Here is a 19,367-nt window from a genome sequence, read left to right on the forward strand (position 1 = left end):
TTGGGGAGGTGCTCTGCAGCTGCTACAGCTACCAGTTCCACTACATAAAGATAGGGTTAGCTGGTAGATCCATGTAGCTATAGTATACACTGGTCATTGCACCACGCCTGCCAGCTTCCTCTGCACTGCCCTGGCTGGAACCCAGGAGTTCAGCACCATGCTGTGCCTGGGTGCAGAACCTGCTCCTTGGGTTGTCCTTGGCTTTCCCACCCTTGCAATGGTGGAATCACACAAGTTCTGCTGCTTTTTGTGTTGGAGTGTGTGTGTTATTTTGTACATCGATTTCTCTCCTGATATAAAAAAATACCGCGTGTGATCAGTGGTTCTCTTTTCCTCTAATTAAAACTGGTGCAGATGTGCCAGTTACAGCCACACAGGAGTTTTTATTTATCTCAAAATGGCAATGTATTGTTTCCTCCAAGCAGCAGCATCTTGAAGCATCGTCTTCCAGCCTCCCGCAGGGCCCAGCTTTGAATGACAGCTTTACGCTCTGCCAAGAAAAATCAGTCTGCAGAAAACTCCCCACAGACTGGAGGTTTTCGCAAGGATTCAGCTGGGTGGCCCTGGGGAGCACGTCTCAGGGCAGACAAAAGAGAAAAGAATACCTGCCTCTCTGCTATCATGTCGGTGCGGGATAGTTTGCAGATGTGAGCTGTGCAAGGTCAGAGGTTAATAGAGATAAGTACTGTCCCTCTTGCCACTCAGCAGAGAAACACCCGACTTAGCGAGTGGCAAACGCTCCCCACAGAGCAGTATGCAGCTGTGCTAATGGTTGGTGACGAGCATCCTGTATGTGAGGATTCGAAGGGGTTCTGCTGTCGCCCTTCCTTCTCCTCTCTGAATGGTTGACTTTCACTCTGGCTCTCTGCTGTTCCCAGTGTGAAATGGCCAGGCTAGGCCGCTGCAGTGGGCTGGGCCACTCTTCCCTGCTGGCTTGTGTGTAGGTCAGACCTGCTTCCCAGGAACGAGGGCTTTGATCCAGCACTGCTGCAGGGCACAAGCACCGTTTTGTCTCTAGGCATCTTGTCTGCATCTGGGAAGAGAAGGAAATTTCTGTACATGAGCCTTTCATCTGTGCTGAACGGGGCTTTGCAGCATGTTGACATAGTAGAAGGTGGTTATTTACGTAATGGGAAAATAACCTCACAGGATTTTTGGTTTATTTGGGGGGGGGTGGATCGGGGGGTTATTTTTAAAATGACGGTTCCTTGTTTTTCAGACATTTTGGGCTGATTTTTACCAGCTGAGAATCTGGCCTTTTATATTAACAGATCTATGGCATGGGCGTTTGTGTGCCTATAATACCATGTCGGATTAGCCAGGCATGTGTGACAGAGCTGAGTTTTCACACGTTTTTCATTTGATTTTTATCACTAGCTTGAGCACAGAAATTTCCATGCAATTAATCAGACGATGACATATATTTACCAGCAGCCAACGATTAATTCACTCATGGTTCTGATTATGCTGATGGCAAATGTATCCACTGCACGTGTAAAACTGAGCTAAAAGATGGAACAAGAGCTGAATTTCCTACTGACCTGACTGTGAGAAGCACATAGATCATCTGTCTGTATAGAATGCCCGGGGTACAACCGTGTCCCAAATTTTACAGTAATACATAGCTGCTTCATTAGCCCCTAAAACTGAATCAAAAGTTATTGATAATTAAAAGCAATAACCAGGCCTAAAGTACAAATGTGCTACGCCAGACCCTTTATTGTTTTTGTTCATTCATTCATATTATGTTAGGATCTAGGAGTCCCAGTCAAGAATTGGGGCCACATTTTGCTAGATGTAGACAAATAGGAAAAGAGACTGTCCCTGCCCTAGGCAGCTCTCAGTCTGAATGTCAGGCAAGACTCACACAGACACACACACGTGCACCCCCCAGTCTCCTTCTGATCCGGATACTGTGGAAATGTAAGATCTGCAAAGAAGCCTCTGCTTTTCCAAACAAGGGCAAGACAAACACAGGACACCAAAGTCTAGAAGTGAACTCACGACATCACTGTAGCAAGCCCAACAGTTAGAATTTAAAATCCCTGGAGCAGAGATGGAATCAAAACGCAATCGGCCCCTATGAATAAAAACGTACAGTTGTGGCATGCTGAAAGCATCCTTTGGGGATCATCTGGGAAGGTGATTTATGCTAAATACAAAATGCTTTTCTGCTCTTCCCACCTGAAATTGCCAGAACTGAACTCTGATTATTTCGCTGACTGTGGCAGTGAAAATATAGCAATTTTACTGTGTGAGAAGCTTTGGTTTGCTAGCCGTCCCTTCCTACTATAAATCAACGACAGACAGCTGCATCCAGTTGCTCCTTGGGATAGAAAAATATACCCTGCTGCTAGACAGCAACATAGGCTCCAAAAACATCATGGGATCAAAGGGCACTGAGACTTATCCCAGGCATAATCAAAACAAGCCCCCCAGCTCTCCTGAACAGTTTGTTTGTTTTAGCAGTGGCCATCCGTGTCTGTCCCAGCTGCAGGTGATGGATTTACCAGCATCATTTGTTCCATATCTTAGCTCATCATTAAAGTCTCTTCTTCATACATGAGCACCCTGATTGCAGGTATCTTCCTATAAATCTGTATATAGCGTGACTACGAGGATCAAAGTTTCAGATGTAATGCAAAGACAGCTCTAATCTATTTTCTGAACATGCTGGGGTCCATCTGGTCTATTTCATATGGGATGAAAGTGTAACCTTTCATTCCTCTTTATCTACCCACGAGGCCCTTCTTAAGGAATATCTATAGTGTTGCCCAAACTCTCAGTTTCCGGATGTACCAACAGCTGGGAATAGTCTTGGTGAAAAAGTACTGGGTTTTTTTCACTCCGCTTAGACTTACTCCTCGGTAGGAAAAAGCATGTCCCTGATCTGTCCTGCTATTTTCTTCTATTGGCAATGCTTTATCCAGTGTATGAATTGCTCTTCATACTTTCTAAAATTAGATTACGCTTTCTTTGGAAGCAGAGAGTGAATGCTGTGCTTGTCTCCAGGAGGTCAAGCATCATTCCGGCTTCCCAGGAACAATCTGCGGAGCTGCCAAGTCGATTGTTTTTCCATGTAGTTTGCAGACTTTTGGCCTGTTCTACAGGGGAATGTACTGTTGTTTTCTGATGCTGCAAGCTTGGGGCTCAGAGCAGGGAGATTTCATGGGACCTCAGAAAGTGACTGGTGTGTGGGAAGAAATAGCCCCAGCACTAAAATGTTTCAAAGCTGTCCTTCCCTCTGTCAATTTCACTCATGATTTTTGTTATTCTTTTGACTGTATCCCTGTTATATGAAAATAACCTGCAGCTCTTTAAATGTTGGTTATATAGTAATTGACTAATAGGCCCATGCTAACTCTAACATGACCAAAACAATATTTTCTATCAGGGACGGCTTTAGGCCGATTCCCCCCGATTCCCTGGAATTGGGCCCTGTGCCTTAGGCACCTTTTTAATTTTTTTTTTTACTCACCCGGTCTGCTCCGGGTCTTCGGCGGCATTTTGGTGGCGGGGGGGGTCCTTCGGTGCCGCAGAAGACCTGGAGCAAGGGAAGGACCCCCTGCCGCTGAAGTGCTGCCAAGGCCCCGGATGCCGCCGTTCATAAAGCCGGCCCTGTTTTCTGTAGTGCTAGGGCTACAGTATACAGATCCCAAATGTCATAGAGCAAAGTACGTGTCCATCAAAAAGTGAAAATCAGGGCTTGTCTACACTGGCACCTTACAGCGCTGCAACTTTCTCGCTCAGGGGGGTGTGAAAAAACACCCCCCTGAGCGCAGCAAGTTACAGTGATGTAAAGCGCCAGTGTAGACAGTGCCCCAGCCCTGGTAGCTACGCCCCTCATGGAGATGGGTTTTTTTAGAGCGCTGGGAGAGCTCTCTCCCGGCGCTCTGCTGCAGCTACACAAGCCATGTTAAAGCGCTTTAACGTTGCCAGTGTAGACTAGCCCTTAGCCAATGGCTTGTACCACTGATGTTTAACTCCAAATACTCACAGGGCCCAGCTCTGCACTTATCCTACTGACCTGGGTATGAATGGGAAACTTGTTTAACCCCCCCCCATGTCAATGTCACTGAACAAGACCTTAATTGAGATGTGAAGCATGAAAAGAGATGCACACATGGAGTGCACATGCACACGCAGAGTCCTTGCACAACCATTAATAATCACAGGTTAGCTTACAGCATCCTGGTAGAGCTGACTTGCACTCTTCATTTTTAGGTACATTTTGGAAAGACAACTGTAGGCAAGCCCTGTCTCCTCGGTACCACTGGCTCCAGGGTTCAGCAGGCCTCTTCACTGGACTTACACAGAATACACCTAAGTGAGGAGGCTTTTGCATGAATTTTATTTCCCATTTCATTGATATATTGAATTTTTATGGGCTGCAGTGTGGCGTGTTGGGGCCTGAGCCACCAATGACTAGTTAAAGAAACAGCCCTGACTGTGGGTAATATTGATTCTGGGTTTTTTGACTTGATGCCTAAAGACTGTAAAAGCTCTGGGTCAAAATCACTGCTAGCATAAGTGGGCAGAGCATCCAGACGTCCATGGAATGGCCTCTATGTCCCACCGGTGAGATGTACATTGTAGGCAGGCTGAGCTAGTAGAGGATAACGGCCTACTATTGTTACTAGTTAGGAAAACTGCTCCGTTGGCTAAAGGGTTATGCTTTGCTGGTGAAGGCTGTAGGTTCAAACCCTCTTGATGGCTATAGTGGGGCATTGTTACACACCCACTGAGGCAAGTAGTGAATTTTCTCAAGAGGCAAACTGACCATTTGGATTTGATTGTCCAAGGCTTTGCTTTGTAACTTCTTGATCTAACGCAGCACTGTCCTTTTGTAATTAAAGCAGCAGACAACTGTTTATCAGATATAAACACTATTGCTATTCATTATTAGCATTACAATTGTGCAGCGAGGACCCACACCAGATTAGCACTCCATTGCGCTTGGTGTTACGTACATGCCCCGTGACCAAGTACACAGTAAGAGACAGTCCCTGCCCCCAAGAGCTTACAGTCTTAGTAGACAAGACAGACAAAGGATTAATTAATCCCATATGACAGAAGGGAAAATGAGGGACACAGGGATTAGGTGAGTTGCCAAGGACACCCAGGAAGTCTGTGCCAGTGCCAGGAATTGAATCTAAAGTCTTGAGTCTCGGCGCTAGTAGACGAACGACTCTAGTCTCGCTTTAAAATAAATCTCAGCTCAGGTCTCTGGTCATCACAACAGTAACACACAATTTCTTTCTTTGCGGCACTCAGTTGGCCAAGAGAGGAAAGTGCGGTTTCCATTGATGTAACTGACCTCGCTCGGGGTGACAGCTGGGTTTGAACCCTGGGACCTGCAGAAGTGAAAACGTGAACCTCACCTGCTCAGGCTAAAAGCTTACGCCCATTAGCTTACAGGACCTGCTGGAGAGGAGGCTCAGTAGTACATTTTATAAGTGTATTACATAGTCATGGGAGGAAGTACAGCATGGTGGTCGAGGTGCTGGCCTAGGAGGCTCAGGTTTGATTCCCTGCTTTGCCACTGACTTCCTGTGTGAGTATAGGCCTCAGTTTCCCCCTCTGTAAAAATGGGGTTCCTGGAAAGGAGAGAGGCAAAGTTAGGCTAAAATCCACTCGTTGAAATGATGCCCCGATGACTGAGCTGGTCGTGGGGGTGTCTACACAGTTGTCACTCTACTTCTGGGGAGATCTGAGGTGAAGAGCAAAGGAAGAAGATTCCTTCAGGCTACGTCTTTACAGCTGGCCTCTTTTCGGCCCTTCCTCTGTCTGGTCAGCAGCAGCCATGTGTACTTTAACAAACAATTTCTAAATTTTCAGTTAGCTGAATATTTTGAGCGCATGTGTTTAAGAGGAACGAGAAGGGTCATGTTAGCATCTCTCTGTTCAACACAGATACTGTTCAGCCATCTCTCGCTTTTCTTATGGTGGTTACGGCAAATACATCAATTTCAAATGTGACTGTGTAAGATGTAATGGATCAGAGCCAGTATTTCAATAGTGCAATGAGTTCTCCCTCCTGGAGTCTCTATTGCCTGGCTTTGTAGAAAGCCACAGGTAGACTATTTCATAAACAGCTGCTCCACAAGCTTCTAACATCACTAGGTAATAGTTATAATAGCAAATCAAAAGCAATTTCCGATTCTCAACACATAAATGTGGCGAATTAGGCCCTAGATAATCTTTAGCTTGTTCAGATCCCAGCCCTGGGAGCATGTGAGGTGCGCACACTGTGTAAGAGAGAAAGCCTTCCTTTATCTGAGCCCTAGCGTGACAGGAAACCGGTGCGTAGCAATTAAATCACATGTTGCTGCAGCGAGCACAATACAATTAGAAATCTCTGCTGCAGGATGGACCCAAAGTCAACCAGCTAATACAAATAAAAACAGGCATGCAGCTGCAGCAGGCTGAGCGCGTCCTTGGGACACCTTCCCGAACGGTGACTGTGCTAAACGGAACGCTTTGCTGCTCCCCACCTGAACTCCCAGGAGCGATCCTCATTTCACGGCCTGCAAGTGAAAATAAGACAGCTTTATTGTTAGAACATCCTTGGTTTATCACTGCTCATTTCCTTGTCTCAATCAGCCATAGGCAGCTGTACGGTGCTCAAATTTAGGGGGACCCTGTTGTTCATCTTAGCCGCACATGTGCTCATAGGCACCTTTCTTCAGCCCTTGAAAATGCCTCTCAGAGCTCTGCTGTGTTGTTTAATGATGTCTGGATGGTGGTGATTTGGAGCCACCTGTTGGAAAGGGGGGTACATGTGGACTATGCAGCCTGGGACACCCTAGCAACTGCCATGCCTTGGTTCCTGCCAGGGGAAGAGCCAGTCTCTTCCATTCGCAGCTGTGCATGGTGTATAGAATTGGGATGAGTTGTTTGAGCTTTGTTTGATTTTCCCGTTCCCCCACCCCCCGAGTGGGGCAGCGCCACGCTTGTTCCAATGGCAGGACTACAATTGCAGCAGCATCCACTTGCTTTGTGGGTAGAAAAGTATGCCCTGCTGATAGCACAGGAATTAGGGTACTGACATCAGAGGTTAGTGGCAATTTGTCCCAGGAGTTAAGATACTTGCATGAGGTACATGGGAACCGTATTTCATTTTGCTAGCAGCACTGATACCCCTGCCCCAGAGATTGACCCTAGATCTACAGGCGCTCAGCTGGTGGAGAGCATCGGGAGAGGTGTTTGTACAGTGTTAGGTGCAATGGAGTTCTGATCGTGAGTGGGGTTTCAAGGCACTGCCGGAGTGTAAATAACAAGAATGTTCCTTGTTCCTGACATTTGTGTTGGAGGGTCTGATGCTTTGATTTACAGAAGCTCAGAGCAGAAAATAGGGGAAACAAACAAACAAACCCTTAAACTAAGAGTATAAAAAGGCAGGATGAGACTTTAGTAAAAGCTAGCTGAAGCCTGTGTTATGAAGAATGTCAATTTCTAGTAACTACCAATAATGCTAGGATGAGGAAGGATGGCCCAGAGGTTAGGGCACTACTTGAGGCCTTAGAAGGCCTGGGTTCAAGTCCTTGCTCTATCATAGATTTCCTGGGTGACCTTGGGGCAGTTTCTGTGCCTCAGTTTCCCTCTGTCTAATGACAATAATAGCATTGCCCTAACTCAGAGGGGTGTTATGAGAATATACACATTATCGATTGTGAGGCACCCAGATACTATCCTGATGGGGATAGCTAGAAGACTGAGTTCAGGTTTTAGGCCCATGTGTGAGCCCCATGGCCAATGCCAGGCATGCAGTCTCTGGGAAATAAACCATAGTGTCTGTTTTAGCTGATGGGCCTTGATTTTTGCTATTTTTTGACTTGTGTAAATGGAGCTGAGGCGGTGTCAGAGAGACAGGCTGAGTTTTCAGTTGGGCCAGGAGACAAGTTGGGAGTGGAGAGGTAGATCTGGGAATCCTCTGAATAGCAACAGTCAGGGCCGGCTCCAGAGCCCAGCGGGGCAAGCACCCGCCTGGGGCGGCCCTTTCCCGGGGGGGCGGCAGGCTGGGCCGGCGGACCTGCCGCAGTCATGCCTGCGGGAGGTCCACCGGAGCCCCGGGAGCAGCGGACCTCCCGCAGGCATGACTGCGGACGGTTCGCTGGTCCCGCGGCTCGGCTGGACCTCCCGCAGGCATGCCTGCGGCAGCTCAACCAGAGCCGCCGGACCAGCGAACCGCCCGCAGCTGCGGGAGGTCCAGCTGAGCCGTGCGACCAGCGGACCCTCCGCAGTCATGCCCGCGGGAGGTCCGCTGCTCCCGCGGCTCGGGGGCGCCTCCCGGGCATGGCTGCTTGGGGCGGCCAAATTTGTAGAGCCGCCCCTGGCAACAGTAATTGAATTTGTGTTTGTGGATGAGATTACCCAGAGCTAAGGGACAGGGGGAGAAGAGAAGAACCGTTCCAGAGGAGTGCTAGGGGCGGAAGCTGATGGGAGAGGGTCGAGATGGAACTGGAGGAGAGGAATGCCAGGCAATGCTGGTGAACAGTGCATGCAAGGCGCTTAGATGAGGCACTCGCTGAAGAGGCAAGTGGGTGCTTTATTTTTCAGATGGGAGAGACTTGTATTGTGAGTGTAACCGGGTGTCCACGGGTTTGTGGTAGAGGGGCTCGCACTAGCGCTCTGAAAATAGCTGTGTGAATGTTGCTTTGACATGATGGCTCAGGCTCTCAAATACTCCCCCCGCCCAGGCTTCAGAGCCCAAGCTGCAGCCAGGGCCACCACATCGACACAGCCATTTTTAGGGAACTGACACAAGCCCCGCTGGCACAAGTCTGTGGAACTGGGTGGCAGACTCGCTCCCAGACATGTCCGTAAGGGCCAGGAGGTCTGGGGCTAGCCCTGCCCTGTTTAATCAGCCCCATCTGCTCTGTAATGAGAAGGCAGGACTCAGGGGGACGGTGGTCGGGTATTAGTATGGCCCTCATAATAAAAAGGCTGGAGAGAAAACAGTTGAGGAGGAAGCTGTGGTAGAGGCTACAGAGAGCTGGAGGCTTCTGCCCGGAGAGAACCTACAGGGAGCAGCTTAGGCTCCTGTGGGAGTCCCTAGGCTAGGGCCTGTTAAAAGCTAGCTCAGAAGGGACAAGAGCTGAGGCCAGATGGTGGGCTGAAGAATAGCCAAAGAGGGGAAGAAGCATGGCTGGTTGGCTTGGACTTTTGATGCCCCGGAAGGGGACTGAATGTGGAGTGTGACCTGGCCAGAGGGCTGAGTCCCCCAGAAGGAGAGAGCTACAGAACCCGATCGGCTGACAGGAGAGCACCGGAGCGGGAAGCGTCCCTGCAATGCCGTGTTGTGGTGAGCATGCCCCATTGCAGAGAGGTGACTAGTAAGGGAAGGAACAAGCGCAGGCACAAGGGAGATCAGGAGAGGGGATGGGGGAAAGGGAGGAGCTAGAGGAGGAGAGCAGGCGACTCACTTCTGGGGCTGTGATGGGGGGGAAAAGATGAGAGTTGTAGGAGGGGAAGGGAAGGTGAGCCAAGGGGAGGGGCAATGTCATGTTGTATTTTGTCAAGTATCTTTTAGAAGAAATGGGTGAGCTCCTGTTCAGAGAGAGAAGTGGAGGGAGGAGGAACGGAGGGTTGGAGGAGTGAGTCGAAGGTGGTGAGAAGGCAGCTGGGACCGCAGACAGGTGGGACTGAACTGAGTCGGAGGCAGAGCTGTTTAGCGAGGACGAGGGCAGAGCTGAAGGAGGAGAGGATGAATGCGCAGCGGAGAAAGTCGGCCTGGTCACAGGATTTCCGCCAGAGATGCTCAAGCAGGAATGGAGGAATTGAATGGGGAGAAGGGGGTGAGCCAGGGCTGGGAGTTGGCAGGGCCTTGTGATGGGAGAGAGGGGCAGAGAGTCAAGGGTGGCGGAGAGTGAAGCACGGTGAGACTCAACAACTGGCTCAATAGAAGAAAGGGAGGGGAAGGCTGAGAGCAGATAGGACGTCCTCAGTGCTGATAGACTGGAAGTCCTGGAAAGGCCGAGCGACAGGATGTGGTGGAGTGATGGTGCTGCTGAAAGAGAGACCAGGTGCTGGCGGGGAGGGGGAGCTCACCGACAGATCAGAGAGAGCAGTGCTTTGTGAGGACTCAATCAAGTCAGTGGTCCTTTCGATGAGTGGGCACGTTGAACCAGGGCGTCAGGCTGAATGGAGAGGTGAGGGTGAGGGAGTGTGCAGCTCATAGGTTGGATGGGCCATCGACATGGAAGCTGAAGTCACTCAGGATGAGTGTGGCAGACGGTGAGTCAGGCCCAGCCCTAGATATTTCGCCATGTAGGGTGGAAAACATTTCTGCCCCCCTCCTCATTTTCCCCCAAAAGGTGCAAACAAACAAACATAAAAGTCAAGCAAAACTGTTGTGCAACCTTCCCTGTGAAATAAACAGTGATGGTCGCCCCCGAATGTTGACTCCCAGCATGGCCGTGCTGATCATCAGCCCCTCAGGCCGACCTGTGGCGAGGCGAGGAAGAGAGAGAGCCGGGAGGTGAGATCAGAGAGGAAAGCTGATGGGGAGGAATTGGGTGGCTGGCAGATGGCAGAGGGGGAGAGGAGAGAAGAGCCGGTGTGGTGCTGTTCAAAAGAGGACAAAAAGTGGGGATGAGGAGGAAGGTGGACTGGAAGTGACAGAGGAAAGAGGAGAAGCCCAACAACTCTTTCATGGTCTGATCCAAGCTGGGGAATGTGGGAGGAGAGGCCTCCACAAAAGAGGGGCGCTGGAGCAGCCGTGTCAGACAAAGGGATCGGGCTCTCTCTGAGGGCCAGGAGCGGGAGGAGACCGTTGTGGATGGCTGTGCTATTTGAGAGATAGGGTGGGCATTCCAGAGACGACAAGAGAAGGGGAGTGGGGAAAGAGGGGTCTGAGCATGAGGGTAAGGATGGTACATGAGAGGGTCAGAGGTGATGGTGGGGACGGATGTGGGAAGGGGGAGAGGGTGGGGAGGATCGGGAGGGGCAAATGTCACCGAAGTGAGGAGGAGCAGGGTATGGGATCTGGATTTGAGCTGGTAGGAGGAGGGGAGAGATTGGAGGGGAAGGGTAGGTAGAGCTGGTGGGTACTATGGGGGGGGAGGAAGGCTAACCAAGAGGGGGGAATTCTACCAGTGGGGGGAAGGGAGGAGGAAGGAGGCAGAGTGATGCTGTGATTGCAGAAGAGGGGTGTGGTGAGGGCCATGGGTGAGTGGCAGATGGACAAATACTCAAGCCTGTGCCCTCGTAACACAGAGGAGGGTGAGACCTCTCCCAGCGTTCACTGGACGCTCCCTTTGATGCGACTCTCCTGACTTCTGCAAGCTGGGCTTTCAGGAGAGCAAAGCATCTCAAAATAGATTTCAGGCCTTATCCAGTGTCGTCATTCTGGTATATTGCATCAGGATGTCCCAAGTGTATCCTACAGGAGGACATGATCTTAAAGGTAGCAGCCTCTGCTTGGGTTGGGGTTTCCTTTCACTGTATTGCAGTGAACCCTTTAATCCTTATTGGTGCAAGTTGTCCCACATCTTAGCGTACACAGTGCAGTACCTCCCTGAGCTCACTGCTCAGCTCCCCACTTAGGAGGTGACATAGGTTTACTCTGGAAAGCTCAGATCTGATGCTGCATGTATTTCAGCCTGGGCCTCCTTTTTCCATCTGGGTTTCATTGTGGCATAAAGAAGCATAATGGCTCCTTTGTGAAACCAAGGTAACACCCCTACTCCAGACTCCATTTTGCTGTAATTTTCCACAGTAAGGACAAAGAGGTTCTTACACCTGGAAAAGCCTATATAAGGCTGATGCATCATCTCCATCTTGTCTTCAATCCTGCTTCTTACCTCTGGAGGGACTTTGCTACAACTGAAGCTCTGCACAAAGGACTGACTGACCCATCCCAGCGGGGGATGTACTCCAGAGACTTGATTTGAACCTGCAGTTTATTCCATCACTGCTACAAGCCGGAACTAAGAACTTTGCCATTACTGTATGTAATTGATTCCATTTAACCAATTCTAGCTCTCATCTCTACCTTTTTCCCTTTATGAATAAACCTTTAGATTTTAGATTCTAAAAAAAAAAAAAAAAAAGAGCTTCTGCTGGGTTTAGAACCAAAAATCCTCCTAGCACCCAGCCTGGTGCTCTAACCACTCAAGCACACAGCCTCCTTAAACTTGGGTCGTGACAAGAAAACACTCTCCGGCATAGCGGAGCCTGTAGCCATTCCTGTGCTAAACTGCAGATGCTCGTGCAACCAGCCAAGCCTGGGTTTGAGGGCCCGTGCTCTGGCTGTGTCTGTTATTGTGATCTGTACTGTCTAAGCCCTGAAAACCAGCCTGGGGACAGAGACAACTGACAATGTGTGAAACCACTGATTCCCTTGCAAACCACTGCTTCAGCCTCCTCTGCTGCACACTGGTAAAGGACCAAGCAGGCCTAAGGAACACGTGCTTGTTCTGCGGAGGTGTGTGTGTGTGTGTGTGTGTGTGTGTGTGTGTGTGTGTGTGTGTGTGTGTGTGTGTGTGTGTGTGTGTGTGTGTGTGTGGTTTTTTGCCAGAAACCATCTCCCACCCAGTTGTGAGGGGAGCAGCAGACAGTGAGTCAGCGTCAGGAGGGGACGAGGACGCGCTGGGTCAAGCCTTCTGCCTGTGGAGAAGGATTAATGGACTCGACCTCTCTGTGCAACAGCTCCGACCCCTTCGCTTTCGGAATGCTGCAGCTGGCTAGTGGCTGACTGCAAAATCAGACACATGTGCGTAGGCTGGGTCTGTGGGCTTCTCCTGAGCCATCTGTGGCGTGTGTCACAGGCTGGTGGCTTTACAGTGCCTCAGATGGGCTGGAGGCAGGGCATCAGAGGACAATGAAGAAACATGTCTTGCCTTTTCACAGCTCTCCCCGCCCGCTCACCCCCCCCAGCCTCCTCCTTCCCACATGCTGTGGCAGCGTTGCTAAATGCTGATGAGGCAATCTTTGGCCTCCCTCCAAGCTGTCATTTTGGGGATAATTATTTCAGGTTCTGAACAACGGACAGGCATTTTTGTGGGAAATGTTGGGGGCTCTGGTCCTGGCCTGCCTCTGTCTCTCTCTTTGCGAGAAGGACTGGGATGATTCCCTCCCCCCAACTCCCTTTCCCTTTTGCCCTTTCTCCATCCGTGGGGAGATGAGGGAGGGGCGGTGATCTGTCCAAAATCAAAGAAAAGTAAAATCGAGACCTCCCCCCAACTTCCTGCCCATTTCTAAATACTCCCCTCACCCAGCAAATGCAGAGAAAATCCCCTCTACTCTTTTTCTTGGCTGACAGAGCAATAAGCGCTAGCTAATCAAATAAGCACTGGAGGACTTTGCCTCTTAGCAGGACCGTGTGCTTATTTTTCAGAGCTTTCCTTACAAGACGCGAGCACAGCCTCCTCTCACGCCTGCCCTGAGCAACTCCCATCTCATGTGCAAAAGCCGCTGTGGTAAATTTCGGCTGAGAAGCCAGGAGAGGCCGCCCAGCTCCTTCTCCCGCCATCGTACGCCTGGCATTGGTTTCACGCGGCGTCAAGGACATTTGGCTTGCCAAGACCTCGTCAGCGTCTGCTGGAATGCTAGTCGGTGAAGCAATTTGTGAGCAAGCTGACCAAGAAAGGAAGCGAAAAGACTATTGGTTATATGGATTTGCCATAAAGCATTTTCCATGGTATGGTTCTTAATAAGACACGTGGGGCCAGGTTTCCCGGAGGGCGCCGCTCCCTGTGTGACTCGGTATCTAGTGTATACTGAGCTTTTAAAACACTATCTCTCAAGGCTTGATCCTGTATGTTGACTTTGATGCACATTCTGGCACTTATATACTTATATGCCCTCCCTCCCCCCCCCCATTATCACAGTATCTGAGCACCTCACAGTCTCTACTGTATTTATCCTTACTGCGTTTCTGTGAAGAAAGGAAGTGCTATTATACCCATTTTACAGGTGGGGAACGGAGGCACAGGCACAGAGGAGACTAAGGCCCAGATTCTCAAAGATACGTAGGCACCAGACTCCCATAGGTGCTGGAACTAGGGGTGTTGCTGCACCCCCTGGCTTCAAGTGATTTTCATCATATACACGGTTTACAGTTTGGGTCCATGGCTCTCAGCACTCCCACTGTACAACTTGTTCCCACACCACTGCAAACTCCTATTGAAACAATGGGAGCTAGGCACCAAAACACTTTTGAGGATCTAGGCTTAAGCTTCTTGCCCAAGGTCACCCAGGAATTCTGTAGCATAGCAAGGAATCAAACCTGGTTATTCCCCAAATCCTAGACTAGTACCTAACCACTGGACTATGCCTCCTCTCCTACATGTCACTAAACAGGCTCTCTGGACGGAGTAATACAGGGATGCTGTTTGGTCTGGTAAGGCATGATTTTAACCAGGGCTGCCCAGTGACGTTTTCATGCAGCCCTGCAAACGGCTGGAATGAAAACGCACTGGAATGGTCAACGCACTGGAAATCAATGAACGTCAATGGTACAAAATACAATTTTCTAATGTCTTCCAGCTTGGATGAATGTATCAATCCCTCCCCAGCACTGGGGCTGCCCCAAGGGAAAAGCCTGTTTGTCGCCCTTGATAACTTTAAGGCCGAGGTCAAATGTAGCACAAAATACAGGTTTGATCTTTCCTAAGCTGCTGGTCTCTCAGCCAGGGGCGGCTCTAGCAATTTCGCCGCCCCAAGCACGGCAGCACGCCGCGGGGGGCGCTCTGGCAGTCGCCGGTCCCGCGGCTCCGGTGGACCTCCTGCAGACGTGCCTGTGGAGGGTCTGCTGGTCCCGCGGCTCCGGTGGAGCATCCACAGGCACGCCTGCGGGAGGTCCACCGGAGCCGTGGGACCAGCAGACCCTCCGGAGGCACGCCTGCGGGAGGTCCACCGGAGCCGCGGGACCAGCGGACCCTCCGGAGGCACGCCTGTGGGAGGTCCACCAGAGCTGCCTGCCGCCCTCCCGGCGACCGGCAGAGCGTCCCCTGTGGCATGCCCCCCCAAGCACGTGCTTGGCGTGCTGGGGCCTGGAGCTGGCCCTGCTCTCAGCGCTCTCCTGCCGGCCACGCCCCCTTGGCTATGGGGATCTGAGCTCCTCTGTGTGGGCTAGTGGCAGCTATGTGCGGTGATCGTACCTCTCTGAGTGACCCAGAAGTGACCATCTCCTGGGGGACTGGGGCCTTTCTGTTCCCCATCTTGAGTAAGGAGAGGGGGATCACCTGGTGCCATCTTGGGGGTGGGGTAAGACAGCAAAGGCTGGAGTAGTGTGAGCATTGGAGCAGGGCTATGCAATGAGCAGAGAGGCTGGGACATTGTGAGCACTTAGCAAATAATACTGATACTAGTCAGTAGGCTGAGTGCGCTTCGGGGGAGTGTTTTGGGCGCAGCAGTGCATACATCAGCTCTAGCCCATGGCCTCCGCAGCTAATTCCAGTAAGAGGGATCTGATTTGTGAGCTGTTTCCTGAGGGTAAAAGCTTGAGGTCAAAAATCTGGAAGCTGTTAGTTTATAAGGTCTTTCATCAGTGTTCATCGATCATACCCTGCACGGTAGGGATTTGCAGACCTGAGCTCTCCTGAATGCAGGGGCTGCTCCCTCCGAGTGCATCCCAGGCTGCTAGACATCCAGTAGGGGAGGGAAAAAGCAAAGCCATGGCCCTATCCAGCTGCCACACCAGCTGCAGAGCCTAGTGCAAGCTGCACCCTACTAAGGGCTGATGCAGCAGTCGTGTGCTCCTGGGAGCTCCCAGAGGTGCTGTGCCAGGCCAGCTTGAAATATAATACCTCCTGGAGGTCACCCTGGGGCAATGCAGCTTTGTGCCATCCCCGTAGCAGGCCTGTGCCTCTCATGCAAAATCCAGCCCACTGGTTGCAGAGGTCTCCACTAGTGGTGTTCAAGTCTGGTGTCTGGAAGCCTCTCCCCTAAACTTCCTGTGCTGGGAGTGCTGTTTCCTCTGGATCTCTTGGAATAACAAGAACATCGTTTTTACGTGGGTGAAAGAGTAACTTTCACATGGTGAACTGCATTCCTGCTAACGCAGAGAAATTAGGGAAGAGCTGCATTATAGCAACCAATGTCTTGAGGTGCATAACTGGGAACACTCTCCCTTTTGGGGCCAACACTATTTCTCAAACAGTGATGAGACGTTCCTTGAACCACTCTGATGACACAGCCTTTCAACAGGATAACCGACTGTCAGATAGTGCCCAGAATTTCCGTGGGATTAGATTTAAGGTGATGTCTGTTCTTCCATTATAAAATGTCTCTCCTCCTCCCTCCCCACCCTAAGGACCACAACAATTTGACCTACGGTTGCAACTGGCTATTTAAAGTCTTGGTCTCACGGTTTCCACACCAAGTGAAACAGTGTGATGGTACTTAGCACACTTCTGTATGGAGCAGCGAGTGGCTAACAAAAAGAGGTTGGAGGCTGCCCATCACAGAGGGCTGAGGAAAACACTACACATTTCCTGGGAAGACAAAACAACACATGCAAGACAGAAGGGAGCTGCCACAGAAGGACACGTTAAATATCATAAAAGAAAGAAGCTTAGGTGGTTGGGACATGAATCCCATACAGAAGGTAAGAGACATGCTAAGTAAGCGTTAAACTGGGTGCCGGAGGTGGGAAAGTGAAAACAAGGAAGGCCAAAACCAGCAGAAGACAGTGACAGAGGATACAGAACATACTGGCATCCCCCGGGAAGAAGTACCACAAGTAGCGAGCGACCATAATCAGAGGAGGAACTGGACTGCCCGACGTGGCAGCGGCACAGAAGGAGCTAAGGTCTCTCTAACTCCAGGAGAGGTCCCTCACTCACACAGGATCAGGCAAACTGGGGGTCTAGGCACCTCCCACACAGTTGGCCCTGCCCCTCCTTGGAGGTTTCAGAGTAAAGATTAATTGGGTAGTTTACACCTCTTGGAGCTGTTGTCCTGGTCTCTGACAGGATCCTAGGTGCTACCATAGTAAAAAAAAAATAGTAATATTGTATCCAGCTCGCTGCAGACTTTGGCATCTTTTATGCTCATGTCACATTTTCAAGTTTTATTTTGCAAAAAGGCTAGAAATGTATCTTTTTAAAGTGAAAGTTGAGACTTGGATCTCATCACATGACTCCAGAAGCTAGGGCCTTAAGCACAGGCATATGCCTTAATCTGGCCCTGACTCAGCAGTGTCCATGTAAATGGATGATGTGCAAGCCGCAGTGCGCTGACACCGGGCCTCAGCTCTGGCTTCGCGGGACCAACGACTGGATCAGCTCAGTCCTTCGCCTCTCTGCTGCGCTGACTGATATAGATATCAGCTGTCACTATGGTTCTGTGCCCATGCCTGATGCAAATGCCCCCTGACTTCAAGCCCATAAGGAGCTGAGACACCGACTCTTTTCGTATAGGCCAAACTGCCATCAGATGGCGGTGACTTGCATTCACTTGCTTCCAACTGAGGCTATGTGCAAACTGGTGACCTGGAGGTGAAGGGCTCTGCAAATTATAACCAGTCCCCTGAGACTTCCACCCCAAGTATGGATGTTAGGAATCATTAAAAAGGGGATAGAGAATAAGACGGAGAATATCTTACTGCCTTTATATAAATCCATGGTACGCCCACATCTTGAATACTGCGTACAGATGTGATCTCCTTATCTCATAAAAGATATACTGGCACTAGAAAAGGTTCAGAGAAGGGCAACTAAAATGATTGGGGGTTTGGAACGGGTCCCATATAAGGAGAAATTAAAGAGGCTAGGACTTTTCAGCTTGGAAAAGAGGAGACTAAGGGGGGATATGATAGAAGTATATAAAATCATGAGTGGTGTGGAGAAAGTGAATAAGGAAAAGTTATTTACTTGTTCCCATAATATAAGAACTAGGGGTCACCAAATGAAATTAATGGGCAACAGGTTTAAAACAAATAAAAGGAAGTTCTTCACACAGCGCACAGTCAACTTGTGGAACTCCTTGCCTGAGGAAGTTGTGAAGGCTAGGACTATAACAGGGTTTAAAAGAGAACTGGATAAATTCATGGAGGTTAAGTCCATTGATGGCTATTAGCCAGGATGGGTAAGGAATGGTGTCCCTACCCTCTGTTTGTCAGAGGGTGGAGATGGACAGCAGAAGAGATCATCACCTGTTAGGTTCACTCCCTCTGGGGCACCTGGCATTGGCCACTGTCAGTAGACAAGATACTGGGCTGGATGGACCTTTGATCTGACCCAGCACAGCCATTTTTATGTTGTTATGAGTACAGGAGAATCCCAAGTTCACAAAAGCCTTGGGGGGCCACCCAAACCTTTTCTAAAAGGGGGGAAATGCCCAATAATTAATTTTCAGACCAGGGAGGGGAGAGAGACACTGATTCAAAAATGCTAATGGAGCTTTGTTAAATGGGGTTTACATAGGGGGATTAAGGCAAATCTGGGGCTGTAGGCACAGCACGACATACGCCCATGTTCCCAGACCTGTACCATGGCTCTACTCCCTTTTTCTGGAGTGGCGAGGGCCTCCTCTCTCTGAGAGGCAGCCACAAGGGACTTTCCTATAACCCCCAAGAAGGGTAGCAGGACCCCTTCATCCACCGGGGAGCAACAGGGTTTTCCTTCCCCTCTCCCCACCTACTCTAGAAGTAGGGATGGGAGCAGGGGGAGGGGGGTTCTGGAACACTTACATCTGACTGTTGGGGTATCTACTGGGGTAGGTGGGCTCAGCCCACTTCCCTCTTCTCCTGCCACACAGAGTCCTACTGGGCTGTTATTGGTGGGGGACCCTCAAAGCAGTGGCTTTTGGCGTTAACACCCTATTGAGATGAATGGGGCTCTTGATGTGTCTCGGAGCTATTGTTTCAGGCTGTCTGCAGACTCAGACAGACACTGCTGTATCACTTATGCTCGGGTCACATGTTCAAGCTTTTCTGTGCACTCAGGTGGGCTAGAAACCTATTCTTTTTTTTTAAAAAAAAAATGAAAATTAAGATTCTGCCAGCATTGTGTGATTTCAGGAAGTAGGGCCTAGGCACAATCTTATTGTACCTATGGCTTAATCTGGCCCTGGCTAAAATTAGGGTTCTGCTGTACCTAAAAATATTCAGCAGACGCTGAATCGACTGAACGTATGCTGGCTAGCAGAGGACATTAATTATACAATTAATTCTGCATTGGCATGACTATAATCCATGCAAAGGTATGTGCACTGGCAAGCGTAGCGCAGGAGGCAGAGGGACTTCTGATAATTTATACATGGTTACTGTTGCCAGGGAAACCACTTCACCTTTTTATTTCATGTGCCATCTCAATGCTCCACGATAATGGGCCTCTTCTGGAACTACACACAATCCAAAGGCGTGTCGAAAGAGTTTATTAGTATAGTTGCCATTACAAGAAAAGGCAGATAAAAACACT

General features: G+C 49.9%; 1 long non-coding RNA gene across 2 annotated transcripts in view; it reads right to left on the minus strand.

The window, feature by feature from the left end:
• Nucleotides 1–420: 420 nt before the first annotated feature.
• Nucleotides 421–19,367, minus strand: part of LOC123369249 — a 65,997-nt gene continuing 47,050 nt past the window's right edge. The window contains exons 3-5 of one of the 2 annotated variants that reach the window (XR_006578968.1): nucleotides 6,495–6,527; nucleotides 1,542–1,646; nucleotides 421–1,033 (exon numbers count right to left, since the gene is read on the minus strand). This is a non-coding gene — a long non-coding RNA (uncharacterized LOC123369249). Of the gene's footprint in view, nucleotides 1,034–1,541; nucleotides 1,647–5,086; nucleotides 5,598–6,494; nucleotides 6,528–19,367 lie in introns of those variants that run through there. The other variant, XR_006578969.1, reaches the window with a different exon arrangement.

Source organism: Mauremys mutica, chromosome 4 (genome assembly GCF_020497125.1).
Source record: "Mauremys mutica isolate MM-2020 ecotype Southern chromosome 4, ASM2049712v1, whole genome shotgun sequence".
Classification (NCBI taxonomy): domain Eukaryota; kingdom Metazoa; phylum Chordata; order Testudines; family Geoemydidae; genus Mauremys; species Mauremys mutica.